The sequence below is a fragment of the Gossypium arboreum genome, chromosome 8, assembly GCF_025698485.1.
Source record: "Gossypium arboreum isolate Shixiya-1 chromosome 8, ASM2569848v2, whole genome shotgun sequence".
Taxonomy (NCBI): Eukaryota; Viridiplantae; Streptophyta; class Magnoliopsida; order Malvales; family Malvaceae; genus Gossypium; species Gossypium arboreum.
The window spans coordinates 27,733,233-27,742,120 of record NC_069077.1 but is presented as its reverse complement, the minus strand read 5'-3'; the positions used below and the strand labels follow the sequence as shown (position 1 = coordinate 27,742,120).

At 39.9% G+C, this 8,888-nt stretch overlaps 1 non-coding gene across 1 annotated transcript; it reads right to left on the bottom strand.

Moving 5' to 3' along the window:
- Positions 1-1,223: 1,223 nt before the first annotated feature.
- On the bottom strand, positions 1,224-1,329 carry LOC128279713 (small nucleolar RNA R71). The gene has a single exon (XR_008269910.1). It is a non-coding gene; the product is annotated as a small nucleolar RNA R71 (small nucleolar RNA).
- Positions 1,330-8,888: the final 7,559 nt, after the last annotated feature.

Below are 8,888 nucleotides of genomic sequence, written 5' to 3'. Positions count from 1 at the left end.
GGGGATCCATAGATCAAGTTAATGCAACCCTAAGGTGTTAATTAGAGAAAAGTCTCAATTATTCAGTCTAGGGATTAGACATTATTAGTCTTGAATAGGGATAATAACATAACTTAGGGATCTCTACGGAACAAGTTAAATGAATAAATCGTCCGATTTGGAGTCAGAATAACAAGTGAAGTCTAGGTGGATTCTTCCTTAGGTATTGTCTTAATTCAATCATTTTCCAAAAGTAATCCCCCAATTCTATTTTTTGTGAATTCTTAGTCTAGTTAATTAGTTAGTTAAAACAAACCCCCTTATTTTTAGGCTAGATAATAAAAAGACAGTCATTACTAGTACTTTTAGTTCCTTTGGGTTCGACAATCCGGTCTTGCTAAAACTATACTACTGTTTGATAGGTACACTTGCCTACATCGTGATAATAGTTAGTTTCAAGAACGATTCTTTATAAATATTTAAAACGTGTCACACAAAAATCGCGATCAAGTTTTTGGCACCGTTGTCAGGAAACTAAGATATTAGAAACGCTCAATTTTTATTACTTTAGCCATTTATTTTTCTTCCAAGTTAATTCTATTTTATTTTTATTATTATTTATTATTTACTTTTTCTTTCTCTTGGCAGGTTTTTATAGTTTATGACTAGAAGAAACCCATCAGGACCACTACTTTTTGACGAAGAAATCAATCGCACAGTTCGCAGAAACCAAAGAGAAATAAGGCGAAGCTTAAGATACACAGAGAACGAGCAAGAGGACGATATTCAAACCCCAACCGAAGAGATGGCTGAAAACCAAGACAATCAGCTACCTCCTGCGATACCCGTTGAACTGGCAAATCAAAATCCTACTCCTCGTACTATGTATGATTGTGCTAAACCTACTTTAACAGGAACTGAGTCAAGTATAGTTAGGCCTGCCATTGCTGCAAATAATTTTGAACTAAAACCTAACACTATTCAAATGATACAGCAATTTGTTCAGTTTGATGGTTTGTAGGATGAGGATCCAAACACTCACTTGGCAAATTTCCTAGAATTCTGCGATACATTTAAAATTAATGGCTTTTCTGACGATGCCATTCGTCTTAGGTTATTCCTTTTTTCATTGAGGAACAAAGCTAAACAGTGGCTGAACTCGTTACCACGAGGGTCAATTACTACTTGGGAACAAATGATCGAAAAATTTTTATTAAAATATTTTCCGTTGGCTAAAATAGCCAAATTACATAATGATATCTCTTCGTTTGTGCAGATGGACTTAGAAACTCTTTACAATGCATGGGAGGGATACAAGGACCTATTGCAAAGGTGTCCTCACCATGGACTACCTCTATGGTTGCAAGTTCAAACATTCTACAATGGTGTAAACCCCTCGACAAGGCAAATGATTGATGCAGCAACCGTGGGAACCATCAACAACAAAACACCTGAAGAGGCTTACGAATCTATTGAAGAGATGTCGCTAAATAACTATCAGTGGCGAGTCATGAGGACTAAGCCAACTAAAACAACAGACATTTATAATGTCGATTCGGTTACTATGCTGTCAAACCAGGTAGAACTTCTAAATAAAAAGATTGATGGTTTACTTGGTTCTACTCAGGTACATCAAGTAATGAGGTGCGAGACGAATGGAGGAGGAGCATGCACAGAGTATCAGCCCTTCAACCCTAGCATCGAGGAGGAACAAGTCCAATAAATGGGTAACAATAACTCTAGATCCCAAAATAACCCATATAGTAACACTTACAATGCAGGTTGGAGGAACCATCCCAATTTCTCATTGGGCGGTCAAGGAAATCAAAGACCACAACATCCTCCGGTTTTTCAACAACCACCCTATCAACAGGAAAAGAAATCGAACCTTGAAGAGATGCTGTCTAAATTTATCTCGGTGTCAGAAACCCGTTTCCAAAACACTGAGACAGTACTTAAAAATCAACAAGCATCGATCCAAGGGCTCGAAAATTAGATAGGCTAGCTTTCCAAACTAATCTTCGAACAACCACAAGGTAGCTTGCCAAGTAATACTGAACCCAACCCAAGGGAACAGGTCAATGCGATTAATGTTCAAGATAAAGAAGGATTCGCTGAGCCTGAGCCAGAACCGAGGGAAGAAACTGTGGTGAGCAGAGGTCAAGGTGAGGAGGTCATAATAAAAACAAATCAGTGAATGTTGAATATAAACCTCGTGTGCCATACCCCAACGTGACAAGGAAAGACCGCTCAGATGAAAAATTTGGTAAATTCCTTAAACTCTTAAAAAAATTACATATTAACTTACCGTTTATTGAAGCTCTATCGCAGATGCCAATCGCAATGAAATTTTTAAAGGAGCTTTTAGCAAATAAGCGGAAGTTAGACGAGGCGTCGCATGTAGAGCTAAACGCAGTTTGCTTAGCTATTTTACAGAATAAACTACCCAACAAACTAAAAGATCCAAGGAGTTTTACAATTCCTTGCTTCATTGGTAGTTTAGATGTTAATAATGCATTAGCTGATTTAGGGGCTAGTATTAACATCATGCCCTACAAAATGTTCAAACAATTAGGTCTTAGGAAACTCAAATAGACTAGGATGAGCATTCAATTAACAGATAAAACTATAAGATTTCCTAGGCGTATTATTGAAGATGTGCTAGTTAAAATCGATAAGTTATATTCCCCGTTGACTTCATTGTTCTAGACATAGAGGAGGATAGAAACACTCCTTTGATTTTAGGACGACCCTTTTTAGCAACTGCTAAAACGATTATTGATGTTGGCACAGGTGAGCTCACACTCCGTGTGGGAGACGAAACAATCACCCTTCAAGCTCGCAATTCTAGCAACACATTGGAAATTGAAGGTGATCGTCTAAACCATTCTACTAAAACTGACAATATGGTGCACCCTACTTTGCAGGAAATAAGTCTGAAGGAAGTACATGAGCCATTCTTAAGCAATAGCAGAGGACCTATTCATGAAGATCGAAAGCTACAAATCGAGGAGCTAAATGAATGGCGGACGTATAAATCGAGAACACACGATAAACCAAAACTACGCCAGAATGAGCTCAATACCTTCCCAAATCAACTTAAGGTTGGAGATAAAATATTATTAGATGTCGTAGATCCTTACATTGTCACTACCAAACCGAATGAAGAAATCCCTTTTACGGTACTTAGCATTTTCCCATTCGGTATAGTCGAGGTAAGTCATCCCAAGTTTGGCACTTTTAAGGTAAACAACACCCGTATAAAACCTTATTTTGATGAGAATGATAGCAAGAATGAGGAGTATAAACTCCTCGAACCACCATGACCATTCAATGGAGAGGTAAGTCGAGCTTAGACTATAAATAAGTGCTTCTCGGGAGGCAGCCCGAGCACTAACTGTATTAACTTCTTTAAATTTTAGTATTTAACACCTAACTTACTAACAGAACTCTTGAATATAGGTTTCCCACACAGACACGGCCTATCACACGGGCATGTGTTAGGCCGTGTGAAAACAGAGCAAAGATTTCCCCACCATGGGGGTTCGACACGTCCGTGCCTTGAAATCGTGACAAAAATTATCATATTAACACGGGCGTGCGACACACCCGTGTCTAGCACCCATGGTCGAACCTGTTAAATTAACACGGGCGTTGGCATACATACACGGGCGTGGGAGAAAGGAACGAAGCCAGGCACGGTTGTGCGACACGGCTGTGTGCACCCACACGCCCAAGGAACACGGGCGTGGACTAAATGTCAGATGCTCCCAAATTCAAAATTCGCGAATCACACGGGATGAAATTGGTGAACACGGGCGTGTTACCTGGCCGTGTGCCCCAAAATCTATAAATAGGCTGCACTATTCATTGTCTTCTTCACCCAAAAACTCTAACCCTAGTCGCTGCAAGTCCACACGCCCTCCCAAACCTGTGCGCCGTTTTGAACTCCATTTTTGACGCTCATTCTCTCCTTTCTAGCATTTGATAACTCTTTTCCCTTTAATTATACTCACTTTTCATGTTAAGTTATTATAGTACTACGTATTTTTTTATGTTCTTTCCATCTCTTTATCACTTACATTTCATATCTAGAGTAGTTTTTATCTTTTCATGTTGAAGTTCTTCCTCATTGCATGATTTATCTAATACATTTTATTAGTTTAAAGTGAAAATACTCATGACTTTTGGGCTAATATTCTCCATCAATAAAATTTACTAGCATAGAATTATTTGCCATTTTTTTTAGGAAACTCATACTATTGTCATGCTAATGATACTGTAACACCCCAAACCCGGCCCAGACGTTATGGCCAAATTTGATGTGCCACATCGGAGTTAAAAATCTGAGTTTCGTTTTAGAGTTTTTAAAAGCCATATGTTTTGTTGAGTTAACAAAGTGTATGGAAGCTAAGCACCGTGTAGGTATCCGAGGCAGAGGAGGTGAGCCATGAAGGTCGCTAAGTACCAAGCTCTTTAATTGGATCCAATCCTAGACATGCCCACAACCATAGCCACACTTTGTCATTTCGAGTTTAAATTCGTTTAAGTGGACGTCTTTGATTAACCGATGAATCGTGGTATTGAGATAATTTGAAAACAAGTATCATTTTGAAAACACGTCCTAAGTCTAGCCCATTTGAATAATAATTAACCAATTTTAAAGTTATTAAAATTAAAATAATCCCGAAAAGAAATAAAAGAAAAGTTAAAATTGGCCTTATTACAACCCAAAAATAAATAATAGTTAAAGGAAATTAAATGAAAACCAACACTTATTTAAAAGCCCAAAGATGATCACCGTGGCCACTCTGAATCCCCTCCGGCCCAAGTCCCCACATCAAGGCTCACCTGCAAGGTTAAGGAAAGGGGGGTGAGTTTGGAAACTCAGTGTGCAACAAGCCCTTCGAGCCCAAAACAATAACTACTGTTGGGTCTAAGCCCAAATCCAATCTCAATCATGCATCGGGTCAGTAGCCCTTTTCATATTTCATATTTCATAATCTTGGGCGAAACCTTTTCATATTTCTTATTATGGGCAAGCCTTTTCATATTTCATATTCTTGGTCAAGCCTTTATCAGAAATCAGTATGGCCCTTAGGCCCATTTCAATGTCACATATAATTTCAATGAAAGAATGCAACCCATTTGGGGAGACTACTCAACCCACCATCCGCTACTCTCCACCGCACCAACCAACACACCATGTGGGGATTAACTCGACCCACCCCGCCAAACTCTCCTTCGGCAAAGATAGTGCTTTATCATATAACCGAGGCCTAGCCTCTTTTAATAATCGGGCAAAAGCCCTTTCAATAATCGGGGCATAAGCCCTTTTATAATCGGGCATAAGCCCTTTTGATAATCGGGCATAAGCCCTTTTGATAATCGGGCATAAGCCCTTTTCACTTTCTCCATCCATATAAAACCCAACCCAATGCATTTATGATTACCTCATGTGCATATCATACATATCATGTGCATATCATACATTTCATGTGCATATCATACATACCATATTTATCAAAATCCCATGTATTAAAATCATACATAAACCCTAGGGGTATAATGGTCATTTTTACCTAGGGGCAAAACGGTCATTTTCATATTATAAGGGTAATCTCGTAATTTTACCAAAAATTAGGGTTTCCATGTTCATTAACGATTACTAACAATCCATGGGTGCAAACCGTGATTCTCGTTCACCGTCTCATCGATTCTAACTAACTAGTGAGCGTCATTGCTCATAAGTCCTCGAAATGCCGTAATTTGGCATTTCGCTTTTCGCATTTTATCACTTTAAGCTATGAAAGGGTTCGTTACACACCGATTTGCGATATTCCTTGACGAGATCTCCTATGCGATTTCTCCTATAATCAATTGTTAAATAGATCACTCGCAATAATTGAACCAAATCAAGAACTTCCCAATATTAACACTTACACATTCGCCACCATCCATAATGGCCTTAGGCACCTTACCTTTGTCGCGATTGATGACTAGGCCTAGCTACTCCGTGATCCAAGCTACTCCAAATCGACACTACACCTTGCTGCTCCTTCAATAAATAAACCAAAAATATTAAAAGAAGACCCCATAGAGTCTATGCCCATATTCGCCACCTCCCTAAACTTAGAGTTTCGCTTTTGACCAAAGCTACACTAGGAATTGTTTAGAGTTTGAACACTTACCACGTCTTTCTCCTCTTGAACTGGATGCCTAAAAGGTAAGGGAATCGAACACCAACTATTGAGAAGGAAGAAAAGGTTGCTGGTCACAAAGAATCAGCACCCCTATCTTCACCGATTCGGCTTTTTTATGCACCGGAAAAAATAGAGATAAGGAAAACAATGGTGAATGAAAGGAAATAGTGGGCTGATTTGAAAGAAAGAAAAGGAAGAAAATTGAGTAGAAGGGAGGTAGATTCGATCGAAAAGAAAGAGAGAAAAGCTACACACCAAAGAACAAAATCGGCACAACTAAGACCCTAATGCCGAAATTACTAACCTAATACCCCTCTGCCGAAAATCCCCTCTCCAAACTCCCTTATTCAGCCAACTCTATCTCCATATCACATCCCTAAAATCTCTCCCCTTATCCCTCCTTAATTTATGCATTTGACTTGATCCAACTCTCTCCTCTTACAGAATCCACTCAAGTTCCAACACTTACCCTTCCTGCACAAAAATAAATACTCCTATTTGCCAACACAGGGAATCGATCCCAGGTCTTCCCCTAACACTTACACGCCACCTCTAAAGCTCCCTAGTGGCGTCACTTAGCCACTTTGCCAGAGGATCTTTTTGTGATACACTTTACCCACAACTTAATATAAGGGCACCTAGCCAGACCCCTAACTCCTAAGTCCAAAATTTAAAAATTCAACCGGGTTTTGGCCAACTCATGGGCCTTCCATAAGCCCATTTACACACCCAAATTATGAATTCCATCATCACCTACCAAATTTTAGAAATTTACTTAAAATATCAAGAATCGTGAAAAACCCAAAAATCAGGATGTTACAGATACACTATAAAATTATTTTTGATTAAGTTTACTAGTAGTTGTGACTGAGATTATTAGTTCTAATTTATGACTTCTGCCTTTTTGGATTTGCTTTTCTATTACCTTAAACATTCCTCACGACGAAATAATGGTTTTGCTTGCAGGTATATAATGTCGTCTTCACGAGGAAAGAAAACCGCTATCCCTGCTTCAAAGAAAAAGAAGGGAGCGTCATCTTCCTCGGGTCCCACCGCGAAAATTCACCACCCTTTCCTGCAATTCCCCATCGGGCCCCTAAGAAGAACTTTTCCAAATACTGGGCTCGACCTTTAATTATGGGCCATCAGACGATCGGGCAATGCAATAGAACAAGTTCGATTTATCGATGCGATTCGGGCCCTCCTAACCACCGAACCTTGGGAGCTTTTCTTTGGGATCATCGAGTCAACATATCTCGAGCCCACGATGGAACTATGCTCAACGTTTCATTTTCAGACCGTAATGACGAACTTCGATGATCCTGGCACGGTGCAATTTCACCTAGGCAGATTAGTCTGCCAGCTTAACGTCCCAGGATTTGGTACTGCACTGGGCTTATAGACGGAGGAGTTCAAGGAGGAGAATGACTTAGATACTCTCAACCGCCATATCCATCGTTCTCCTTCACGATGCTGGGATGCACTAGTACCAGGTTCAACCACCTACAATCCTAGCCACTCCAAGGCATCGGCTCTCCCTCAATCTTTGAGGTACTTACATGCCATTTCGGCTTACATGATTACAAGAAGGCGAGAGAGCACTGGCGTCGTCAACACTCACTACCCTATTTTCTATGGTGTATGTCGTACGGGCACGTCATTGACCTTGCCTATTTCATTGCCCTCGCCATTCAACACCAAATGGAATGGCATAGGAACGGGGTCATCTCCATTGGCCCCTATGTTACTCGGTTGGCTCGACACTTCGGGCTCCTCCGTACCGCGGCCCAAGAATCATCCTTGACCCTTATTGGCCAGATGCCTCCACAAGGCATCTCGAGCATGCTTAGCTTGAGGATGATCGAAAAACGCCGAGCAACCTACCCTCCTCAAGATCGTCTCGCCCAATCTATTGAGGAGGAGGCCCCTGAGGACATTACTAATGATGTCCCCCCACAGCACGAGGACCCACCTTCTCAGCCACCACCACTCTCTTTTCTAGTTCATGTGGCGATTTCATATGCTGACATTTCTAAGCACCTCACTCGATTCGAGCAGCAGTGTTTTTAATGATTTTACAACATTGATGCTACTCTATAGCAGATATGTTAGCACCTCCAAATCTCATCGCCACCCCCACCTCACTAATCATCTAGCGATGAAGATGTTTAAAAATTTTCATTTATTATTTTATGTTTTTACTTTTATTTTATCTTAAGACTACTTTTTATTTTTCTTTCATCTTAATTTTATTAGGATTTATAATTTTTATTTAACAATTTTGAATTCTGGCTATTTTCTACCGAGTAATCATTCTTCCTTATATACTTTCTAAAAGAGTTCCTGATGCTATCACAGTTATGAAAAGCTTCAAAGCTCAATATTACTCGGGGACTCAAAACTCCACTAGGAAAGGTTCTCCACGACTGCCATGTCCTGCTCGACCACGACCATAACCAATTTTAGATATAATATTCTTTTGTCACAGAACTTAAGGACTAATGAACCTCTACCACCGCCGGAGCATCCTCCTCCACCCTCACGCCGATTATTCTCCGAAACTCAAATTCAAGGAAATTCATTCATCACTCAGGAAGTTTCACTTCACTCCCTATCTTATTTGGACATTCTTTTCTATATATCTATCTTTATACATTGAGGGCAATGTACATCTTAAGTGTGGGGGGGGTATTCATTTCATTATCA